Source organism: Ambystoma mexicanum, chromosome 1q (genome assembly GCF_040938575.1).
Source record: "Ambystoma mexicanum isolate Mex_15411 chromosome 1q, UKY_AmexF1_1, whole genome shotgun sequence".
NCBI classification, from domain to species: Eukaryota; Metazoa; Chordata; class Amphibia; order Caudata; family Ambystomatidae; genus Ambystoma; species Ambystoma mexicanum.
Window position 1 is genome coordinate 1295414531 of NC_090922.1, and position 25926 is coordinate 1295440456.

A 25926-nucleotide genomic window follows, 5' to 3' on the forward strand; every position below is an offset into this window, starting at 1 on the left:
CGTTATTAGCGCTGGATCAAGGGTTGGTCGGTAACTGTAATTCCCCATTGGGTCCGTTATACCCAATGGGGAATTAATGGCGCAATTAGCGCGCGCTAATAGCGCCCGAAAATGGAAATTTTTCCAGTGCGTTTACCCAGAGGTCTGAGCTGGGGGTAAATACGCCAGACCCATGTTTGGGCGGACCCTTCAATGCGGCGGTAATAGCGTTACCGCTGCATTTAAAGGCTACCGCCTAACTCGCAATGAGGCCGATAGTTTTCATTACTTTGTCTCACTTCATGATATTCTGTCTCTTTAGAGATTCCATTATAATTCAAGCTAGGAGGTTTTTTAAAAAAAGATCATCTATGTGTGACAAAAAATCACCAATCTAGTCGGTTTTCTGAGTATATTTCTAGTTATTAAAGTTTAAATATATAGAGATGTTCGAACTGTTAAAACCTCAAAGCTCCATAATTATTGAATGCACCACATAAATTTGCTGCCCTTTGTACATTGTCCGAATAGAGATAACAAAGTTCTACGGCATCTCTGTCAATTGTTATGTAGTGCCTGTTTAAACTTGTTTATCCTATACTATGCATTCAAATCTTCTGGCGAACACTCTTAACTAATATGTCATCATCACATTTGGCAACTTGAACAAATCATTATCCAAGTGTTCTGTAACCTTGTAGTCAATAGTGAATATGATCGAACTATAGATTTGTTTGAAACACCTAAAAAAAGGTTTTTTAGAAATTACTTTCTCTAAGGCATCCAAATGGAAATTAATCACTTAATCTGTTCTTATTCTTAGGCTAAAGTTCTGCTTATTTCAGGTAGGTACAGTTATAATCACGGCTATTTAACTCTTGTGCAGTACTGATCACACACAGAGAATAGAATGAACTTGTACCTTGTCCCTGATGCGTGTGGCCCACAGACTGCTGTTATCAGCTATATACTGAATTGGCACTTCACTCTATGTGGAAATCATGATCTCCCTACTGTTTGTCCACTAACTCCACGTTAGAAAATGTACAATGGGTGAATCACATCTCATATCCAGTTTAATCATGCTTCCATAGAAAACAGTGAAGGTTCAATTCTTCATTTAGGCCTCCCGGCATGACTGTATCCAACTGGTCTATCCAAAATTGCTCTCTCTGCTCGAGTTTTTTGGTAATGCTCCTTCTCAAATGTTTATCATTAATAACTTCTGAAATCTAGTGTGTGAAAAATTATATCTTTGTTCAAAATGTCTGGCAACAGATGAATTTTGTTTGTTCAATCGAGTGTTCAATTTGTGCTTGTTCCACCTGATATGCGCCTTGTGACACATCTGCCCTGCATATAGAATGCCACAAGGACATTTGACAGAATACACTACATTTCTTAAATTGCATGGCACAAAATGCCTCAGGGTAATCCTTTCTCCAGTCCTGGGGTGCATAACAAATTCTCCTTTGATGATGGTATTTCAACGGTTGCACACTAATCATGGGAAAGTCTGGTTTTTTTCCGGTTAGGCACTGATGATGTTTTTGTCGGAGTGCTAACAAGTACATTTTTTTAAATGACTTCTTCTCTCATATGCAAATATCGGTATATCTTGAAACAGTGGGCCTCATCAGGAGTTTGGTGGTAAGCGTGCGCTGTTTCCGCAGAGCAGAAATAGCGATACTGCCGTGATCCGTGGCGAAACATTGCGAGCATGCGCATTTGTCCCCGGCGGTAAGGCTATTCGCACCCGTCAGAAATATCACTGAAACACGTGCTACCGCCGAAACATCCTGAGCAAATAGCGCTATTGCCCGGTGCCTACGCTATTAGCGACAGAAGGAAAACATGTCACCGCCGAGCGGGAAGCACTGAGGCTTCATTTTAAAAATCACAATCCATTAAATATCTGAGTTTCCAGTAGCCATCCAGACCTTCACACCAGACCAGACAGAATGTCACAGGAGAGGGTCCGGCGGCAAAGCTGCCCAGGATCAGATCCGAAAACCTAAATTTAGTGAGGGGGAGCTGGTGGTGCTTGCCGATGAGGTGGTTGCACACCACAATGAGCTGCATGGGTCGAGGCAGCGTAAAACAACTGCACAGCGCCGGACCGCCATCTGGCAGATGATCAGTGAGACGGTGTCAGCGGTGTCTCCCGTCCCCCGGGACGGCGAAGACTGCTGCAAACGCTGCAATGACCTGCAGGTCAGGGTCTGGGGACTGCTGTCCCAGCACCGGCAGGAGAGCATGGCCACAGGCAGGCAGACTGTGACGACAATCGCACTAACCGCCTGGTAGGAGAAGCTCTGTGCTGGACATGGAGGGCATCGGAGGTGGGTGCCGGCAGCCAGGAGGCAGAAGGTGTGTGCACCCCCCAACACATGTGCATTCAACTATGACAGACTAGCACAGGATGTCCCAATGGACGGACCCATGAGCCGGGCACTGCGACAGGGTGCAGTGGGTGGGTGCCACATCAGGCACCTACTGAAGCATCCATGTGCCAGTGCACCAAGGCCACCCCTCTAAGTCAGAGCAGTGGAGAGGGCAGCCAAGGGACCCATCAGAGTGCCATGCCCCGCAAATCCATGGCAAGAGTGCAGCAGTGCCCCAGCGGGACCTGCAAGTGCCATGTATCCTGCCACCCCCACATTCTAAATGGCACCCATGGAGGTGATGTGGGTGCATGGGGATCAGAAGCATGCGTGCCCGACAACAGCTGCCTCAGCATCGACATCTTGCCATCCCCACACTGCCCAAACGCAAGCACCCTATGTGCCCCCCAAATCTGCACCCGTCTCCAACATTGTGAATCCACTTGCAAACACCCCTGGTCAAGACTGTCCATCGGCACAATTACCTTGGTCCCTACTCATCACCATGTATTGAATGCCATGCATGCCAAAACATGACAACTAACGCCATCACCTATAGCCCATACAGGCACACAAGCAATGCCAGAGGCATCTGAGGACGAAGAGGCGGCTGGCCCGTCTGAGTGTGACGTCCCGGCACACAGACACCACCATCCCCCTGCAAAGGGGAAAACACGCCACACATAAGCAAAAGTCACAAAAAGCCACTCTGCATCACAGCAGGAGCATGCCAGCCCCAGCTGACAACACCTCGGCTGTGGACACCGCCACGGAGGACACGCCCCAAAGTCCCATGACATTGGAGCTACAGCGCGACATCAGCCCTGACTCTGATCATATGGCAGTGCCAGCAACCCATGGTTGCAGTCTCTGCCAGCAGCCCCCCACCACACCGGAGAGCCAACCACATTGGCGACAGCGCTGTCAGACCCGTGCGATCCCACCACGCCGTCGGTGCTTGTTAAGGCAAGAGACTGACACAGACTCCTTTGGCTCCCCTGTTGCATACGGACATGTTAGGGAAATGACAGAGGGCGTTTCAGCCATTGCAGAGGCCATCCGTCAGAGCAATGTGATCCAACGGCAACAGCTCCAGAGGGCCGGCTCCTTCCCTTACTGTTCTAACACCAACCGAGGAATCCCAGGAGAGCACTCCTAGACGCCAGTCCATGCGACAGCTGCGCGCCAGATCACCGGCTGCTGGGAGTTGGGGGAAGAGGTCACGGCCACAGTAATGGACATGACAACTATTGGCTTGGGTGGCCAAGACATGGACACGATGGAGGATGGGGAAGGGGGGACTGTGGGCTGTGGTGTTGGTGGTGGCCAGAGGGAGGGAGGACTGTGTGCTGGTGTGTTGGTGGTGGGCGGGGAGAGGGGGGACTGTGTGCTCGGGTGTTGGTGGTGGGGGGATGGATGAATGTGTGCTGGGGTGTTGGTGGTGGCTGGAGATTTGGAGGGACGTGGGGGGATAGTTGGTGCACAAAGTTACATAAAAGTTTGTTGAACATCATTCATGCATGGACATTCTTGATTGTGTTAATGTGCAGTTTCTTCACAGTGCTGGGAGTGGACATGGTATTGTACTAGAATAAATTGTCTATTAGTGCCTGCTGGGCCAGTTTCTCTTCCTTCACGTCATCCCTGGGAGTGGCTGCTCTGGCTCCTACCTCATGCTGTTCTGGCTCCTACCTCATGCTGTTCATCTGCATCGTCCTCCGGGTGGTGCATGTCTGAGCCGGGGGGCAGTGGCACATTTCTCATCAGGCAAATGTTATGTAGCATTGCGACACACCGCACAATTTTGCCAACATTGTCAGGGGCGTATATTAGGGATCAGCCAGTGCGATCTAGACACCATAATCGTGCCTTCAGGAGTCCAAAGGTGTGCTCAGCGCACACACGGGTCTGCCTATGGGCATAATTGTAGGCAGTCTCGTGTGGTGTCCGTGGATCACTCACAGGGTTCATCAGCCACGCCATCTGCGGATATCCAGCGTCACCTGCATGGGGTGGCATGCATACATTAGTCACATGTCTCATACATGGGTATGCTCTCACACTGTATCGGGGCATTGGTCGACGTGTCCATGCATGTGTCCATCCAGCCAGTGGAATATATATGTGTGATGTCCGTACAGCCTTTGCCAATGGTGACATGCATACCTTTGCCTCCACACGCTGTGGTACTGGCGGGCCTGCTGTTGGGTGCTGCAATGTGGATGTGCGCTGTGCAGCATTCCTGATGCATTGTGGTACATGTGGTCGTACGTGTTGTAATAGCAGCGGTATGTGCACATCAGCGTGTGTCCAGGTGTGTCTGACGTGTGCATGCTCCCTTGGATGACCCCTGTCATTGGTGCAGGCTGGGTGCTGCCAGTGCATCCACTTGTCATGCCATGCTTCTTGTCGGTGTCACCATCCCCCACCCCCCAATTCAGGTCTGGTGCTTCACTGTGCATATATGTATCCTGGAAGTGTGCTGTTCCGTAGGACCATGGAGTCGTGGGTGGAACCTGGGTAGCGGGCACAGCAGTGTGTGATGGTGAGGTCAGGGCCGCAAGTCAACTGCACATTGGGGGAGTGGTAGTGCTTCCGGTTCCTGTATACAGACTCAGGGGCCTGGGGTGCCACCAACACCACATGGGTGCAGTCAATGGCTGCAATGACATTAGGCAGTTGGGCAGTGGCATAGAATCTTGCCTTCATGTCATTGACCTGGCCCAGGGTGGTGAGCAGAGCAATATGGTGGTTCACGTGCTGCAGGAGCGCATCCAGCACCTGGGCCAGGACTGCACAGATGTGGGCTGTGCCATGCCGTGCATCATGGTCACAGAGTACTGGAAGGTGCCTGTCCCCAAGAACTGCAGGGCTGCCATAAGCTTCACCAGTGGGGGCATGGCTGTACGGATATTGATCCTGCTCCCAATGTCTTCATGGATTGTGGCAAGAAGCTCAGTGATGGTCTCCATGTTGACGCGGTAAAGGGTGACCAACTGGGTGTCACTGAGGGCCCAGGGTGATGGCCTGGCCATGAGGATGAGTGCTCGCCTTGCTTGGACGCTTCTCCTCCTCCTCCTCATCTTCCACCTCCTCCTTCTTACCCATATCGCCCCCCTAGTACTCCCTGTGCCCTGGCCTGTTGTCCAGCATCTTAAGTTAAGGCCCAGTCGCAGTATGAGCAGCTGCCTGTCCCAGCTTGCAGCAATGAATGGCAGCATGGTGTTGGAAAGAGTGTTTGGTGCTTGGGTGCATCTTATGTAGCCCTCTAGTGTGCGTTGGGTGCACATGTGGCTTCACTTCGGCACCTGTGTTCATTTACCTCCAGCTCGAGGCAATTATCGGCTTATACAGCTGTAATTGCGCTTTGTGTTGTCTGCACTATTAGCGCTGGCTGTGATGGCATGGGCTGTAATTGCGGCGGAACGTTTTGTGTCCAGCAGTATTTGCGCTGACTCGTAATCCAGCAGAGCGGTATTGGCAGTGCTAATTCCGTTGCCACCGGATTTAAGGTCTACCGCCCAACTTGTGGTGAGGCCCAGTAGCTGTAGTTTGGTATCACATGACAAAACCGACCCTTGTTTCAACACACTTTTCTAAATACGAGAAGATTCATGCTGTACTTGTTAACAAACAAAACACCAACAGGGTACTTTTCTTTTCTGTTGGCGCTTTTTTAATCGTCAGTAATGTAGGTCGATCTCGAGCCTCCCTCTTATTCATTGCTTCTGTAAATTCTTCTACATGGAACCCACGCTTTTGGAATTTCCTTATAATGCCATCCAGCTCTTGTACATTTCATGTTGTCATTGACAATTCTTTTAGCTGGGGGGATTGCTGGTATTACCTGCATTAACAGGCTGTTTTTTTTACCGGTTGGGTGCCCGAATGACCTCCAGCTCTTGGCTGGAGGTAAATCAGTCCACCCCACCAGCAAACCTGAAGCATCCCTGTCCGGAAACGTGCCGATAAACAAAATTACTTGCACGTTAATTTTGGACAGGCATACTCCTAATGAGGCCCATTGTGTTTACATTATACGTTGGCCACGGGAATTGAGCATTTTGAGCATATTACATGTACAACGCTTACAGTTGCTGGCAGAATGTAATTTTACATAATTAGAAGGAATATGTAATTGGAGTCACTAGTATTTAGAGTTCAAGAACTGTATCCATTAAGACATTATGATTAGAAAAGAAGAAAGATGGTATACTGATGTAAAAAGTAAGTTCCATTACTGAGTGAACGAGATGAAGTTGACGTAGCGTTTGATGTCACACACTCCAGCCACCATCTTGCAAGACCTGGCACTTTTTAGCATCCCTTTATTTAGTAGGTTACAGACTTCTTTTGTCTACAGTAAGCGGTCGAGAGTTTTACGGTTCTTCCAGTTCCTTTCTTGTCGCAGTGATCGTGGCTTCATTTTGCCTTTTTCAGGCGCCCAGGCACCATGCTGATTCTCAAGTGGGCCTGGACGAAGTGCTGCGAGATCACGGCGGCACCCTTAGTTTATCTGCCTATCCACTCTGTAATTACGGGAAGATAAGCAGCAAACAAGCTGTACAGATTGTATTGTTGTAACAGTGACATTGCAGAAGCCTCCTCGTGCAAGGGGGGCCCAGGAGTCTTTCACAAATTGTGCAGCAATTCATTTCTTCCTGCCACAGTGGGTTGTATTTTTAGCATATATCAGCCTTATTATACAAAAGGGAGACCTTGTTGTGAAAAAGACACCCAAGTAATGACTGTGAATTCAAAAGGCGCGAGATATCCATTGTAGGCCCGCATTGGAGCAGAACAGTGTAGACTAAATCCTGACATCAGAGCATTTGCTGCATGCAAACCTACCCCGGGAGCGTGCATGTTTTGGGGGATGTGGTGGTCAAGTTAAGGCTCTTTTACAATTGCTGTGGCCGAGTTCTGGTTGCTTTAAGAACCATAACTGGTAACGTAAAGAATCTCAAACCTTTGATGAGAAGTCAAGTAACGCTGCTTCAGTGACTCTCCTCCATAACAGCGACACCAAAGTGGTGCTGTACAGGCGCGATACGTTTTCCATTTGCTAAAATGGAGGAGTGCCACAGGAATCGGCATGTAAAATGCCCGATAACGAAAGTGCCTGTTGTTGGGTTGGTTTATCGCCCTTCCTAGCAACCGGCACATATATATTAATGATAGCGTGTGTTGCACTTAGTTGGAATTCTTAACTTCAGCCTGCATTGCATCTAGATAGGATAATGAAGATTAACAAGTGCCATACTCAGATGGAATAGTGAATGATAGCAAGCATCACACCTAGACATAATTACAAGGACAGCAACGCCAATTTAACCGATCCACTAACAACTTCACCCTACTGCATACACCTCTCAAACTCTAACCACAAACCTACAGCACAGCAATCCGCACAAACTTCACTACACTGCAACAACAAGACAACAGACTTGCACAACAGCACACGATGACTAGCGACCGTAAAACACCCTAAGCCCAGCCAACGCACCCACCGGGCTGAGGCTGCCAACAGCACATCACTGCTCTCTTTCGCTTTTGCACCTTACTCCCACTAACTCACCCCCCCTTCCCTTTTTCAGAGTCGCCAGAGCACCAGGGGACCACTCCGGCAGTGACAGTGCGCGGTCTAAATATCCTTTTCCATTAACATTAACATGTGGCGCATTCATTCCGACTTGGGAACAATGCGCCACCTTCAGAATAGATGTTAATACCGAAAATGTCAAACGCATTCTATGACATTTTCGGTACTTAACACCATGTTGAGAATCGGGCCCTGAGACGGTAAGAGTTAGCAAACTTAAAGCATTTATTTTATTGACGAAGTACAGCAAGGAACAGTTAGTAGAACATTCTTTTTGTTTATTTTAGCCAATGTTTAGAACAGCTTCAGACAGCTCAGTCTGTAGGTCATAGGATTCCAGGCAATAATGGGTTTACCTTTCATACTCCCAGGTACGCATATTTACTAATATGCTTAATGGGGGGGGGGGGGGGAGTTAACTGAATTTTCCTGAAAAAATCGTTTTCTGACCATTTTCGTTTTATCTCGTAGACATTTGAAATGGACCACATAAGATTTCCTGTGTTAAACAGATTTGGGAAGAAGGTTTTTTTAAACAAATAAGAATTTAAATTGAAATCAGGTATGAATAACGTTTTTTGATTTTCGGATTAATACATTTGAATGAAAAAGAGAATTTTTAACAATCAATGGCTTGGGCATTAGTAAGTTTATATGTTGTTTTTTATGTTTGCATGTGTACAAATCTTCTTGCATCCATCAGTGTTTTAGTAGCCAGAGAAGGAGAGGTAGGGGTATATGATAATTACGGATTAAAGTTGAATTGTGACCTTTGAGATTCGAATGATAATTGTTACTGATACGCACACTATGTTTTTGTAGAGTGAGCCCCGAGGATGGACCTGCAGGTCCGAAATGCATTGGCTGGTGTTTCTTCGTCTTTGTTGTGAAAATACAGTGAAAGAATGCAAATCATAAAGCCCTTTCATCTTTATTAAATGAGCCGATTATACTGACAAGAGTCAGACATACTATGCAGTACTATTCACCACACACAGGCTGCCTTTCAGATCTGGTGCGGTTACAACAGATTTGTGTTTGGTAACTGTATTAGCGCCACTTTTACTGTTCCGCCAAATTTGGAGGCAACAGTATCACCGTCGGTGGTAATACCGTAGGCGGAATTAACACCAACATATTTACCGCTGGCAGTATTACAGCCGAAATCGCAAAACAGTATTACCGCCATATTGCAAGTTGGAAAATGGTAATACCATTGAAATTGGGCGGTAATACAGCCAAAATAGAGTACATTTACCTCCACCTAAAAGGTGGAGGTAAATGCATAGAGGGGATGGAAAGTAAGCCACAGGTGCACCCAATACTCTCAGGAAGGCTACATTAGGCCCACACATTCCCCAAACACACCGTCCAACACCATCACGTTGTCACTGGCTTATTTGCACATGGACATGCAGCGGCTCCAACTCCGCATTTAGCTGCAGAGGCTGGAAGAGTAGTTCGCAGAGAAGAGGAGGGGGAGGCGGAGACACCATGCTAGGCAAGCACCCATACCCCAAGTCAGGCCCTCACTCTGGACCTTGACAGACGCCCATCTAATCACCCTGTATCGGCTGAACAGGGAGACCATTGCTGAGCTGCTCACCCTGATTCAGGATGATAGAGATAGCAAGAATCAACATCAGGACACCCTTACCCCCACTGTTGAAGCTTGTGTTGGTCCTGAAGTTCCTCGCAACTGGCACCTTCCAGCACACCAGGGGCATGCTGAACGGCATGGCCCTGCCCACATTTTGCCCAATGTGCTCATACAGATGCTGGTAGCCCTCCTGCGCCATGTCTCCCAGTACATCTCCCAGCCCACCACCCCGGCACAGGTGAACACCACGAAGGCATGTCTTTATGCAGCAGCCCACATGTCCAACTTCATTGCTGCTCTGGACTGGCACCTCAGGCATATGAAGAGGTATACTGCAACCGGAACCAGTAGCACTCCCTGACTGGCCAGGTCACTTGTGATCCTGACCTCCTCATTACACACTGCTGTGCCCGCTTCCCTAGTTCACCCATGATGCCATGGTCCTAGAGAACAGCACACTTCCGGGATACATGGCGAGGCACAGAGGGCAACGGACATGGATATTGGGTGAGTACAAGGGCCATCACACAGACTATTCTTACAGCACAATAGACAAGCCATGTGAGGGGCAGAGTACCACAACTGAACAATGCATTCCCTGTCAAGGCCCTGTACATGTAGGACCTGCCCCCACACATGATATACTACAACCCACAGGACTAGGACATGAGTGACAATGCTGCAGTAAATCGGCAATGCATATATGCCCAACAGGCAAGCAACCCACACATGGGACTACTGGAACCACAATGCAACGTTTCACATCCCTATACATGGACCGACACGCTACAACACTGCAACAAAGGAATGAAACACTGGCATACGTAATGCCATGTACTATGAAGGTGTAGAAGAAGGAAACTGACAAGGAGGGGTCATTTTGTAGTTAGAAACGTGTATTGTGCAACTTAAGAAAATCTATCTCTCCCCTGCCTCGTCCTAGGAAACCTTTTGTGAACTGTCACAATGTCCGTCAAAATTAAATGTTCTCCATCCTCTGTCAGAAACCAACTAATCTAACCCTAACACTATAAACATAAATCTTAAGTGAAGTTTGTGTTCCTTCACCAGGAGAATGACTCCCTTCTCCTGGTGTCTTGCTTCAGTCCTATACTAGAAGCCGTTTTTTCAAAGTCTCATTAAAAAGGGGCCAGGGAAATGACTCCCTTTCCTTGGTCCTTCTATAAATGTTCTCCATGGTGGTCTTTAAGCACTTTTGCAGAAAACTTGGATTAGTCTCCTTAACTCCTTCCAGGAAGTAGTAAAACTCATAGCCTTTTTTGGTAACCCTTCAACACTCTGATGGTGGATGTCTTTTCTTTGTAAGTCTTTCTAAAGTCTGCTGGAGCAGTGCTATTAGGTAGACCACTTCAATGAGGGAGATGACTCCGACAGTCTGCCTGGTCAGTGGTATTGGATGAACCACTGTAAAGCGGAAGAGGATTCCTGATGCACTCTGGGCAGTGGTACTGGGATGACCCCTGCAACGAGGGTGATGACTCCAGATACACTCTGCTAGAGCAGTGGTATTGACTTGGACAATGCAACGAGGGAGATGACTCCAAGTACACTTTTGAGCAGTGATATTGGCTTGGCCACTGCGACGAGGGAGATGACAACCGCTGCACTCTACTTAAGAAGTGGTATTGGCCTCTACTTAAGAAGTGGCATTGGCTTGGCCACTGCGATGAGGGAGGCGACACCCAATGCACTCTACTTGAGCAGTGGTTATTGACTTGGCCACTGTGATGAGGGAGAGGACTCCTGATGCACTCTACTTGAGTTGGGCCTCTCCCCATACAGTCTTTCCGCTGCTCTGGTTACATGTGTTGCCTTGGGGACATGGCTCTGGTTCTTCCTGGAGTTGCAGGGGCCTTTCCTCCCCCTCCTTGCTTCCTGCCAGCTCGTGCAGGCTGGTGGTCTCTGTCATTTCTAAACCCGACAGTCCACCTTCCAGCGGTCACGCCACCACAAAGTGAGTCGGCTCCCTGCTGGCTTTCAGGATGCTCCAGCACCATCCTGTTCTTCCTCTGGTCTCACTCCCAGAGAGACGCGACTGCTCTGGCTATAGCGTTCCATGTTTGAGCTTACTGGACTTTGTTCGCCTACTACTGGCTTCCGCAGTTAGAGCTCTTTAGTCCGTTCTTGCTTTCTTCTTTATACTGTTGACTTCACCCTAATGTAACTTCCACACCATTTTGGAAAGTCTCTTTGGCACTCTTCATGCCTCCAGTGAGCCACCTCTTGACAGTACTTGGCTGACTTTGCCTATGGTTATTCCATGTGCCTCTCATGTTCTTCTTCGTATAAGTATGTTTTACACTTGTCATGGATTTACAATAATACATGGTTCCACTATCAATGGTGGGAGCAAAGGGTGACCATGAGGGTAGGGGGATGTGTGACAGGGTGTTATAGACGCTTTTCCCCAGGTGGATGTCCTCATCCCCATGAGGGGAGTGCCTTCCTATGAAACCCTCCTGCATATTTCCACCCCTAAAGAGATTACTGGGTAGCGGCCTCACACCACTAGCCTCACAGGAATGGGCTCCCCCTGGGGAGAAGTGACCAGACCTGGTGAATCATCACAATACTCAGGTGACCATGGATGTGAAGCCATCGTGGAATAGATGCACACAACCTGCACTAGTACAACTAAACATCCATCAGGGCACGTGCATGGGGGCAACACACAGGCCCAACATAGGCACCATGTTATGCTGCCCTGTCAATCACAGACCCTGAAAGCGATGAGTGCTGGCTGTGAGCTGTGTGCATGATGTTCCAGGACATAGCAAATGTACCCCGTGAGTGAATGACTCATATGCAAGTACTGATATGGTAAATCATGTGTGACAATACTTGTGAAATGCATGCACAGACTGTCTATCAACATGCTGTTGTAATGTGCAACACTTCCACAATGCTCTGTGACTGGCACCTATGACCTTTGCCCTTGCAGGTGACTCTGGATACCCCCCGCTTGAATGGCTGATGACACCAGTGCAGAATCTACAGAGGCTACAGGAGGTGCCCTACAATGGGGCACATGCCCAGACCAGGCTCTGCATCGAGCAGACCTTCGGGCTGTTGAAGACTCATTTCTGGTGCCTACACCGGTCTGGAGGGGTCCTTAGGTACAGGCAAGGGAAGGTGGGACAAATTGTTCTTGCCTGTGCCATGCTGCACAACATTTGCATCAGGCGGAATATTCCCCTGCCCCCTGATGAGGACATGTCATCCCCAGAAAAGAATACCTCTGGGTGCTGTGCTGCCATGCATTGAGCAGGAACAGGGTAGAAATGGGTGTCTGGTTCAGCAAGAACTGATTGACAATTTCTTTTGATGACAATTGAAATGCACTTGCTACGCGCATTGCTTTAAGTAAACAACTATTTAATGTGCAAATGCAAACAACTCTCCCAAAAAACACTCCCTAAACACCACCCCAAAAACACCCTTGCAGTGTCTGACAGTTACTTCCGGTGCCTCTTGGGCATAGATGCCTGCTCCAACACCTTGGGAGTCAGTTGTGCTGTGAGCAGCGCGCCTTGGATGCTGGGTTGTGAGCTCTCTTTGGTGGTAACAGAGGTGGGGGGGGCTCTGACCCTGGGCCTGGATATACTGCAGGGTGGGTTGCATGCACGTATTTGGGGTCTCAGCAGAGGCAGATGTCAACTGTGTGCTCCTGCACTCTCTGACCAGCTGTGGTCATGGCAGCGGTGGCCTGGCCGAGAAAACTGGCTATCCAGCGGCTACATCCCTGCAGGCATTCCCGCATGGCCTGAATGTGTTGGACCTGCTGGCCTGCCAGTGTCTCAATGGATGCCTGCTGCTGCTCAACGACATCTAGCCTCGCCTATACAGCTGACATATTGCGCATGGGCGGTGGGCTGTGTGGAGGGTTTGGCTGAAGCATGGGGAGTGGAAGCCCATGTCCTGCTCTTCCTCATCCCCCTTCTCCTCGTTGGTAGTATGGCCGTTGCCCATGCCATGATGGTCTGGTGCTGCACTGCCCGTGATGGAGAGGTGGGTGTGCTAGTACCCTGACATGTTGCATCCAGAGCAGGGATAACGGCAGTGTGATCTGCCACAGGTGCTTGCGGTGGCCTGGTAGTGGCAGCCATGCCACGTGCTGGCCAGTGGAGGGGCCACTGTGCACCGACGTGGGGATGGTGATGTCCTCCAGTCCTGCTGGAGATTCCACTGCAGTGGTATGTGGTGGTGGCCTTGCTGACTTGCTCCGCCACTTGCTCCTGCTGCCAATGGATCTGGCCTGTGCAGGGGTGGGGAGGTGGGTGGTGCGGCAGCGGTGGAGGGTCCAGCCTCCTCACTGTCCGTGGACTGTCTCTGTACCTTTTGGGACTACAATGACATGCTGTCAGTCATCTTGCAGAAAAATCATCAGGCTTGCAAGACACATACAAAATTCGGTGTGTTCTACACACGCACATTTAGTAAGATTGGCATGGGTTGTATTGGGTCAATGAGTGCTGCTACTACTGGGTGGAGGTAGTGCCTGCTGAGGGTGTACAAGGTGTATGCATGTGCATGCTGCCTGTAAGCCTGCCAACCCGGGTTGTTGCTGTGGGTGTGGTGGGTCTTCACTTACCAACATGGTCAAATATGGCATGCCCATTTCACCAACCGTACGTGTGTATTTTTACATTTCCCCGCCTCTTTGGCACATGGGTGTACTCACTGTGCATTTTCTGTGATTGCCATGTGTTTGCCCATTGTGCTCATCTAAACTAGGGGGCGCATGTATGTGGGGTCTGATAGACTTACCGCAATCGCCAAGGCTTCCTGCTCTGGCCTCAGAGCTACCGAAACCCTCTATGCCCTCCATGTGGAAGATGGAGCTGGCCTTAGCCTCCCACGGCATGAGGGTGGGGTGTTGCACAGTGCCACCTCCTGTGGCAGCACTCTCCCTCCTGCGGCATGCAATGAGGCTCTGAACCCTGGACTTTAAATCATTTCGGTGCTTGCAGCAGTCCTCTAAATCGCGTGCAACAGTGCCCTCCGCCGTCCTCTGACTGCTACCCAGCAGCTCCACGGCGTGCATTACAACCTAATCTGCCAGGGTGTTTAGCTTTGATTATGTGAATTTGGGCTTCCTTAGCCTTAGGTCTGGGAGGTGTGCCTTTTTCTTTTTCCTGAGACATGTTGAATCTGGATGTTTGCTGTCAAGATGGCAGCAGGAAATGGCAGATTCAGAGTGGATTGAGTTTTTAAAGCTGGCCACCGCCATGCTTCCCATTCTGGCAGTGACGTTATTCCTGCCTGGTGGTAATACCACCAGTGGTATTACCACTGGATGTGGCGTCTGTAACGGTAATACCATTGTATTACTGCCCAATGACCACTGTTGGTGAGAATATCGCCGCAACGGTATTACTGTTACCACCAGGAGGGTGCGTACACCAATGAAGTGATGATACAGCGGTAATTCCACCTGTCAGCTCGGCGGTAACAGTAATAGCGAGGTGAGGCTTTCCTTTTGGGAGGAGTGACATATAAAAGCACCTTGGCGCTGCTTCTACTTAATTAACTTTTAAAAGTGTATTTCGTGCATCTTGCATCCCTCGGGTGCTTTTATTATTGTATACTGCAGATTTTATAATTTGTTTCTACATTGTTGCTTGGATTGATTTATTGCTGTATGACGCCGCTGTTGCGGTCTATCCTCTCTCTGTCTCGAGTTTTCCGCCTCCCGTTCATTTTCCCACAGCATCATATGTGCTGGATCAATCGCACATGCAGCGGATGGGAGCAGCGGGCACGCGGTCAGCGTGCCGTAGGAGTGCTCAAGGCAAGCTCGTCTGTGCCCATCCGTGCGATGGACGTGCAGGGTGGAGGGTGGAGCCTTATACATTTCCAGGAGAGAATTACTGATCCTAGTGCCTCCCGATACTCTGTTTCCTTGTGGCTGGAAAGATGGCCCTGCCCCTAGCATGCCATCTAGCTTTCCTCAGCTGATTCAGTAGGCTCAGAGCACGTCAGATTTATCGTTGTTGCTGTTCAACACCCGCACTTTGCCTGCCATTTATTATCTCCTGTCTGATCGATGTCCTGCTTTACTCTCTTTGACTGAGACCTGGCTACAGGAGGGTCCTGCTCCTGCTCTGGTTCAGGCCATCCCAACAGACTGTAAAATCATCCATCTTGACCAGCTCTCACCCCAGTTGGGAGGTGGGATAGCAGTGATTTTTAAATCAAATCTTGTAGCTACACAGTTAATCTGTCCTCACCCTTTAGCTATGGAAGGTTTATTATTGAGATGTGTCATCTCCCCTCAATTTACCTGCCATTTTCTGGTCATCTATCACCCTCCGGGATCTTATGTAGGTTTTCTTGAACCTCTATTAGACCTGCTTGCTGAGCTTCAAACTAAATTTGCTCATCGTGTTGTGCTGGCCGATTTTAACGTGACATGTAACTGCCCTCGGGCCCTAGTGCTCGATTTATTTTTTGATAGTATGGTCGACGTGGCCTTCAGCAATCGGTTTTAGGACCCACTCACACGCTTGACTTGGTATTGGCGAATGAAACATTATTAACCTTTCAATCGGTTGAGCCTGTATTATGGTCAGATCACTACTTGGGGACCTGCTTGCTTAAAGTAGTGCGGGTACAGCCTAAGACTGCCCTGCTAGAGTGTGGCAGCATTGTTGGCGCTCGGCCGATTTTTACGGTTTTGTCTCGTCTGTTAGAGCTAAATGTATGGATGACCCTGTAACTGCCCCATCAGTGTTTTCCCATGCACTGCAGGAAGCAGTTGATGAATTGGCCTCTCTACGGCACATCCAACCTCAGAGGCTACAGTCGGAACCGTGATTCTCCGAACAGTTGAAATCTGCCCGACTCAAACGACAGGCTGAGCAGAAGTGATGGATAGCATATGATTCTAGCCTAGAGTACAGTACAAAGCTTACTCTGCAGCTTACTCTCTGGCTATTACGGCCGTAACGAAATCCTATTTGGTACAGAAAATTGAGTCATCTCTGTGCCGGCCTAAAGCTCTGTTTGCAATGGTGAAATCATTGTCATCATCGGCTAAAATTGTGCCGTCAGTGAGTCCCTCTCAGGAACTTTGTGACTTGCTGTCACAGTTTTTTACCACCAAAATTGAGACAATTTGAGCCAGTATTTCAGCAGCCGCTATGGGTGTGCCTCTTGAGATGGAATATCTGGGTTCCAGCGACTCAAGTATATCGAGGGGTTGGTCTTCCTTCCTTCTCTTCACTGAGTCGATGATAGTTACAGCTATTCAGCAAATTAAGTCAGGTGCCCCTTCGGATGTGGTCCCACTGGCAGTTATGGAGGAAATCTCTCCTGAGTTATTGAGGGCGATCACGATGGCTATTAATGCCTCCTGCCAATCTGGTTGTATCCCACCGGAGCTTAAGGTTGCTACTGTGATTCCCCTTTTAAAAAGCCATTACTTGATCCTTCACTTCTTTCTAATTTCCCTCCTATTTCTCTCTTGCCTTTTCTCGTGAAGCTTCTGGAGTCTTTGGTTTCTCCGTTTTTGTCTTCCTTCGTGGAGTCCTCCAAATTTTTCGACCCCGCTCAGTCAGGCTTTAGGCCCATCCAGGATACACAAAGGATTTTGGTCCCGGTCCAGGACGACATGGCCAGGCTGGTTGATGCAGGGGGGGTGAGTGTTGGAGCCCTGATTTTGCACAACCTTTTGGCGGTGTTTGATACCGTAGACCATCCTACCCTGCTCAGCCGCCTGTCCCAGGCTGGAATTTCTGGTCATGTGCTAGCCTGGCTTTCCTCATTCCTGGCAGACAGACCCAAATCCTCTCTCTTCCTCCTTTCTTTTCTGGTCCCTGCCTCCTTAGCTGTGGGGTGCCACAGGGCTCCGCCTTGCATCCCATTCTTTTTAACATCTATATTTGCCCATTAGTGTGTCACATCAACTCCCTCGGCATCTGGCGTTTATGCTGACGACACTCAGATCCTGATCCTTTTAGATCTTGATAAGGCCGAGATGTCATGCTTGTTGCACGACATAACACTAAGAGATGTAGGAGGATGGAATACTTATACTGCTCCACCAAGCAAGCCTCCAAACTAAGGGACACCCTTTACAATTTATACAAAAAGCTAAATGGGCAGTGTACTCACGAGGTAGGGCATCTAACTTTGGCTGGGTCTACTCTTCAAGGGAGAAAAAGAGCCAGCATGTAACTCACCAATCAAGGTGAGAAAACAAAAAAACAAATTGATACTATACAATGTATATTCAAGGCAAGCAATTATCAAAACATATATATTTTATTAAATTTAATTGACAATGGTTAAAAAAGGAGAAATCCTTCAATAGAACAATTCATGTTTAACAACACAATACAATACAATTGTGAAAAGTGCAAAAAACAAACTCAACAGAATGCTATACAAGGAACAGTGGCGATGCTTGGGACTATAATCAGTAATGTCCCAAATAGAATAGAGAGGCAATCACTATTAAAAAAAAAAACGTATTTATAATACTAATCAGAAGAAACACTCAAAGGGGTCAACTCAATCACCCACAATGTGCTCTAAACTCAAATACACCAAAGTACTCACACTGTATCATACCCAATCAACCCAACATGTTTCATTCCTCTTACAACCAATCACACACAGTAACGGGAAATTCATCATAGGCTCATATTCCAAAACATAAACACAGTTCACAAAACGATGATTGTTTGTGTAGCCTTGAAGGCTAAAAAAACAAAGACTAAAAGCGCTGTTATTTTTAAAAAAATTAGCAGAGGCTTGTGGTCGCTGCCACAGCCCACCACGATAGGGCACTACTAGTGTGTTGCTGTGGTTACACAATAAAGGGAGATGATCAATGCATCGAAATTGCTATCTTCATCATCACCTCGAATTCTGATCCTGCCAAAGAGAGATGCTGTCCACCTGAGAGCAATAAAGAAAGAAAGGGTGTGGGTAAAAGTCACTAATACCTTAAACACACCAGACTGTTGAATAACAATTCTGTGGAGTACACATTTGCATGTGTCTAGTGTCTCCAATCCCCATAATGCATTAAGAACTCCATGCCAGAACACCGGTCGAATTAATTAGCCAAAAATCTGTAAGAAAAATATTTAAAAAATGATAAAAGGAAAGAACTGGGGAAATGCCCAAAGTTTTAAATAGGCAATTGCTCAATAGTGCTATTACTGGAATTAATGACCACCCTATGCCTTCTACATCCCCTGCTTAACACCAGGCTATAGACCACATAGCAGGCCTTAGGTCACACAATCTGGGGCACGCACTTGACAACTATGCAAGATATTCTTTGGGGAGTATCCATATTGCTTAACAAAACCTGGAAGCACAGGCATAACCACATACTGCCATGCGGAGTGAAATTAACACGGAAGTTCAAATAGCGCCTGTTTGGATGTACAGCTTATTTAATTAGTTCACGTGTTCGTACCTTCCCCAATACCAATTACTAGTAATGGAGCCGTTTCAAGCATATATAAGTTGCTTGGGCGTTGTCAAGCACAAACCAAGCCGTAGTGCTGGAAGGACAAACAAAGGCAAAAAGAAAAAACCATAATGATTTAACATGTAATGTCGCACAGCCATAACATGTGCATTAAACGCCTAGAGACTTTCATTCCATATCAATGGGGTCTTGTACCTAAGCCTAGTACTCGGTCCAACCACGATTTCCAAAAAGAGGGAAGGACGAGGAGAGGAACGAAACAATTCGGCAGTCAACTCTCATCAACTGGTGGACACATCAAGGCGCTGCTTGCGATCGCGTTCAGTGCGATGAACCTAGTAGAAATGAGGAAACATAATTATATGCAGCACTCATTCCCACAACAACGTGTCACCAGGAGGGCACTCCTCATAGCCTACGATTCTACCCTTAATCTAACTGTGCATGAAAGCGCAGTGCTCCCTCCACACTGTTCTGTCCCAAACCACAGGGATCAGACGGAAAAGGGGGGGGGAGAGAAAGGGGAGGTGGGGAGCACGAGGGAAAACCAAGCTTACCTCGTATATTCAAGGTGGAGCTTCAACAGAGGGTTCACAATAGTCCCTCTGTGTGGTCGTGCTATAGCAACAAACGCACTGGGAACCAGAATTAAGCAGGCAATCCTAATGTGTGCTGGGCGGCGGCTGTACTTATACAGATTCTTGCCGAGATAACTCGCAGCTGTGTCCCGGCGTGCCTACAGAGTGTCCACAGTACGCTAATAGGCTGCAGGTGTGTCCCAAGCCGCTTGGAAGTATGGTAGTGGAAGTCCACAGTCAGTGACTTCCACTCGGGATATTTTAATTAGTAATCTAGTAAGTGCCCACACACTGAAGGGGGCTTGTCTCAGATGTCAACTCTACCGTTGCAAATCTATGTTAAATGGTTAATTAGTTGTGCTACTCTAACACCCCTCCAAGAAAGAAGCCACTTATCGCAAAAACGGCGGGTGGCACGAATGCTACTGCTGCGAAATGTATCACAGGGCGGGGTGGAAAGGACAGAGAAGAAGCCCACCACGGTCGAGTGCTCAAATAAATTGAACTCTTATAGGCAAGAGTGGAATCAAGAATACAGGAAAGCACTATAAATTCAATTGAAAAAGCACATCCGGTTGTTTAATATAAAATTGCAACTCGGCACTGAGATAACGCAAGCAGAAGCGTGCTAAACATAGCTTTACTAATTACAAGGAAGGGATAGGACATAAAGGGAATCACTATAGATTCATTGGAAATACGTCAGAAAAATGTACTGACTAAGCGCAACACAAGTACAGACAGGACCGTGCCAAAAACGTCCTGCCATAAGTCTAACCACAAAATTGCTGAAAGACTCTACAATGGTACAATGGGTCATAACTCATTAAAACGGGCCGGATAGAAGCATGATTTAAATCAAGTAGTTATACGCTCCAGTCAATTTTGTCGTTCAGCCCAATCTCGGCGCTACGAGTCAGAAAAATCAGATGTTGTTCCTTCTGAAGTAGCCTGATCTTATCACGGTTACTGTCGCCAGTGGGATTGATTCTCAAAATCACGCTCCAGCGTAGATCTTCCACTTTTTGTTCACGTTCGATCCAATGTTCAACTTGTGGTGCATTCAGAGTCCTATTACGAATACAACTCTTATGCTCCCCAATCCTTATTTTAATCCTGCGTTCAGTTTTCACGATATATATTCAGTCACAAGGGCACCAGATCGCATAGATCAACATGTTGGAGTTACAATTACTGAACTGATTTTGTCGCCACATTGTTTGAAGCCCCAGATTCAATTCTGTGCTTCTAGAGGTGGAATTACAGCACAAGCAATGCCCACAGGCAGAGTGGCCTGTCAATTTTGGGATACTCCATCTTTCGGGCAAAGTACTCTGTCTACTGAGTCTCAAACTCACGTCATTCCTAGAAATGAGTTCCTTCAAGTTGCGGCTCCTTTTGAAAGCAACAATCGGTTTTGTAAGCGGTTTAGGACGTTGTTGTAGGATATTCCAATTTTTCAACATCATAGTCTTGATTTTATTAGAGATGTGACTATAAGTGTTGACAAATACAAGTTTATCATCGCCTTCCCTTTTGGGGCGATTGGAATACTCTAAAAGGGCCTGCCTATTTTTGTTACGAGCACGCTTTTTAGCAGCGAGTGTACGTTTTTTAGGGTAACCCCTCTCAAGCAGTCTGGTGCTCAACGCTTCAGCCTCCTTCTTAAAATCATGTGTCGTCGTGCTATTGCGTTTCAAGCGCAGAAACTGGCCCAAAGGCAGGTTGTCGCAAACGTGTCTAGGATGAAAACTCTCATAATGTAATAGAGTTCCTGTTGGTGCTTTTGTGAAAAGGCTTCACACTGAGTGTACTATCGGTGGTATTAGACATGATTGTAATGTCTAAAAAGTTCAATTCACAGTTACTCTGGCTAAATGTTAACTTGAGGAAGCGATCTTGTTGGTTCAGCCATTCAAAGAATTGGTTAAGTTCTTGTGTGTTGCCAGACCATATGACGAAAATGTCGTCAATATACCGTTTCCATATACAGATGTTTGATTTGAATGGATTGTTGACCGACTGGATTTTGTTAACTTCAAATTGTTCCATGTAAAGATTAGCCACACTTGGCGCTAGGGTGGCGCCCATTGCAGTCCCCTGTATTTGTTTATAGTACTCTCCATTTAAATGGAAGTAACTCTCTGTGAGCGCCATTTCAGCGCACCAGAGTACAAAGGACATGGGAGTTGAAGAGTCGGGATGTTCAAGAAGGAGACGCTCTTCGAGCATGTCTAGAGAGGCTCTTTGCGGTATACTTGTATAGAAGGCAACAACATCCAATCCTACCAATAATTCAGTTTTTGAATTGAATGTTAAACCTTCAACTTCATTAATCATCTGGATTGTGTCCTGCACATAAGATTTCATTTTGCGCCCTAACGGCTGAAGGAAAACATCTGTGAATCGAGACAGCGGTTCTAACACCGAATTCACCCCGGACACAATAGGTCTACCTGGCGGGAGTTCCAAACTCTTGTGGATCTTTGGGAGAGTGTAGAACTGTGGAATTTGAGGTTTGGGGGCACATAAGAAGTCTGTGTCAGGATCGGCAGGTGGAGACTTTGGAAAGGTTGGAGGGAGTGACCTTTTCAGAGTAACGTTCTACTCCTCATTCAATATGGCAGCACGCACTATATCTTCCGGCTCCGCCCCTCCAGCCAGTGCGTTGTATCTGTTTACCTCTTGTTACTGCGCTCCGCTTTTCTGAATCCTACTCCCGTGATTTCTTTTCTGTCAATCTACAGTATCCGTTGCTATCAGTCCTTTCTAACTCTACGGATACTCGCTGTATTTTCCCTGCTACTTTACTTCAGTTTGCCTGTTTGTTTTCCTCTTTCCGCTAGCTTCGACTCCGTATCTCTATTGACGGCGCTTGCCGTTCTGCATTGCTTTCTCTCATAGTTCTTCACGCGAACTGCGTTCGCGACTTCATTTCTCCTTCCTACCTTCACGGCGCCTGCCATTCCGCACTGCTTGCTTTCTTCGATTCTGCACGCGAACTGCTCTCGCGACTTCATTTCTCCTTCCTACCTTCACGGCGCCTGCCATTCCGCACTGCTTGCTTTCTTCGATTCTGCACGCAAACTGCTCTCGCGACTTCATTTCTCCTTCCTACCTTCACGGCGCTTGCCGTTCCTCCCTGCTTGCTTTCTTCGTTCTGCACGCGAACTGCTTTCGCGACTTAATTTCTCCTTCCTACCTTCATGGCGCCTGCCGTTCCTCACTGCTCCCTTTCTTCGTTCTACACGCGAGCTGCTCTCGCGACTCCCCTTTCTGCTCTGTACATTCGCTGAGCTTGCCTATTCTGCTTAGCCGATTTCTTCTTACATACAAATTTACTTGTGTTTGTGTACTTTCATTGTGATTCTCAGCATATGCTCACGGCGCCTGTCCGTTCTCACTTATTTTCTGTTTATGATTCCATCAGTATAGGTTTTCAGTTTCCATAGCTATTCCCTCGTTGGCTCTAGTGCTATCTCTCTGTATTTTTGCCCTTCTCATCCCGTTGGTTAACAATCATCTCAGTACTTTGGTCTTTGGAAACTCAACTTTCTCCACATCTGCAAAGCACCAGAACCAGGGTTTTTTCTGCCTTCCGGCTTTTTCCCTGGGGCGAGGCTGGCCCTCCTGGAGGTCCCTTTGAGCAGGTTCTCATCTCTGTCACGGTGGCCTCTGGAGGGGCCAGACCTTATTTACACGAAAGAAAAGGACGGAAACTAAAGGAAGGTCCGCCCAAAGAAAGAAAGAAGGACAAGAAGAAGCCTGAAACAGCACTTAAGGAAAGTACGTCGGAGTATCCAGGTGAGGAGAAGGGGGAACTGGAACCAGAACCTGACAGTCTGCTTCTTTGGTCAAAATCCAGCCGCGTTCTTTAGCTTTATTAACTTTGACATTAATCCGTTGTTGTAATGATGTCGTAGGGTCTGTATCGGGAGGTATATAGCAATTAAGGTCTAAAAGTTGTCTATTACATTAGAGGATGTAAGCCTCACGATCCTGTAGGACTATTGCGCCACCTTTGTCGGCTTTGCAAATGACAATAGATTTGTTGTCAAAAAGGCCTTTAATTGCTGTTTTCTCACACTTACTTGTGTTGTGAAAAACAGACTGATTAGTACTATGAGACTAATTTCTTTAGGTCATGTAGTACTCTTCTCTCGAATACTAATGCCTCTGCTGTTCTCTCGCTAACTGGTACACATAAAATTGACTTGTTATGTAGCCCCGTATCAGTTTAATCTATTTCCAGCTCCTTATCCTGAAAGAACTGTTTAAGATGGATTTTCCTCATGCTTGTTTCACTGCCTGACTGCCGTGGGGGATTGGATGAACCACAACTGGCAGAAGTTTAATGGAGACAAGACGGAGCTGTTGGTGGTAGGATCCCCTCCAGATCCTTCAGTCTGGGTTGTTAATGTGAAGAATCTAGGAGTGGTTATCTCCGCCACCCTCTCTATAGATGCTCAGGTATCAGCAGTATGTCAAACCAGCCATTTTCACCTTAAAATACTGAGAAAGGTGCTTCCCATGAAACTGGCCAATCAGCGGCCACCGGTGGTAGCGGCCATGGTGTTGCGTCGTTTGGACTATTGCAACGCACTTTACCTGGTTCAGCCTAAGGGCATAGTCCAACGGCTGCAGTGCCTGCAAAATCTGGCCGCTCAGGTGGCAACGGGCTCCCCCTATGGGGCTCAGATCTCGCCAGTATTGCGTGCTTTGCACTGGATGCCTGTGACCCAGCGTATTGATTTGAAGGCGCTGTGCATTGTCCATCGGGTATTGCATAACCGGGCGGAGTACCTGCGGACTAAATTTACCCGTTATCTCCCAAAATCGGTCATTGCGATCTGCTTCGGCAGGCCAGCTATGTGCGCCATCTTTCTGCCGTTCGTGTATTGGTGGTCGGGCCTTCTGGGTAGCCGCTGCTGAATTATGGAATGACCTTCCATTGGCAGTGAAAAATCTGCTAAATCATTTGGCGTTTAGAAAGGCGTTGAAAACAGATTTGTTCTAGATGACAGCAGTAGGATGGGTTTGTGGATTTTATACCTTCCTCTCCAGCACCATGATGCCCTAGGGTGACTGTGCGCTTTACACTTTTCTATAACATAACATGACTGCCGGGGCAGAATTACTGTTGTATTACTGCAAGACTCGTGATGAGCCCCAGTGTGTTGCTTGATGTTCCCACAGAAGGCATCCACTGTATGTGCGGACTGGACACACATACGCTTGTCTTGTGTAAGTACACTCATTGTTTGTGCCTTAAGGTCCAGGCACAGAAGGCTCTTGCTGCCTTTTTCCCATGGGCTTGCAAGATGGTATCTATTAGAGTAACCTGCACAGATGCATTGAGCTTCCCTTATATCTGTGGGCAGTCACTCATTGTTTATACAGTGCATGGTTCCCATCCCTTCTTGTTCACCATTGCAGTCTACCTTTTCTTCCTGTTCCATTGTTCTTAGTTACATTGTCTGTTCTTCCTTCTTGTTTGCCCTCCTGTTGTATGTCTTTGCATGTTTCTTTATATCTGCATAGCAGCCCCCAAATCTACCCATCGACCCAGGGTGCCCTGTGCACCTCACTACACAGTTTGTGGGGGGTGGGGGTGGCATTGTCTGTGGTGGCTTTGTGTGCCAGTGTGGGGTGGAAATGTGAGAGAGAGGACAAGGGAGGGATGGAGAGAGGTAGAACAGCGTGTGTGGGTGTGGTCAGTGTTTGTTTGTTTTTTTTATTATGTATAATGCGCCAGAATACCCTAGGGTAACAGAGCGCAGCAGTTGCATGAATTTGCGAAGCTTAGTTACAACAACAATGAAATATACAAGTACATACACACAATAATAATAATGGCAGGATTATATACATATATATTGTGGGGCAGTGGGTGTGTGGAGGGAGCGGTATACTGTTTGGGAGCGGTGTGTGTGTCATTTCCTGTGATCAATTATCAAAGAAACAATCTAGCATCCATTTCAGCAACATATTCATCCTCATATTAATGTAATAGATGTTTATAGTGTATCTTATACAACGTTGTTAGCCCCCATCACTAAGGTTTGTCTGAGTGGATATTGAGTATTGTGAGAAACCTAAGGGTGTACCCACATCTACCCCCCCCCCCCTCTTGGATCCTCTATGCAGGTGGCCAGGAAAAGGCCATCTCTTTTGAAGCCTGTACCTGGGGGTGGTCAAGCAAGGGAGGACCACCTGGATAGAGGGTCTATGGGAATTGGAGATAGGATGCCATTAGGTAAGACACAGTATTCCACATCTTCCTTTCAGAAGGAAACCCCTATCCCAGAAGTGGT

At 47.5% G+C, this 25926-nt stretch overlaps 1 protein-coding gene and 1 long non-coding RNA gene across 2 annotated transcripts in view; both read right to left on the reverse strand.

Moving 5' to 3' along the window:
- CIMAP2 (ciliary microtubule associated protein 2) overlaps window positions 1-25926 on the reverse strand; it is a 690070-nt gene that overhangs the window by 158513 nt on the left and 505631 nt on the right. The gene's annotated exons all lie outside the window — the stretch shown is intronic.
- LOC138546168 (uncharacterized) lies at window positions 17833-19747 on the reverse strand. Its single transcript, XR_011290896.1, has 3 exons — window positions 19592-19747; window positions 19230-19369; window positions 17833-18490 (listed from the first exon to the last, which is right to left on the reverse strand). It is a non-coding gene; the product is annotated as an uncharacterized lncRNA (long non-coding RNA).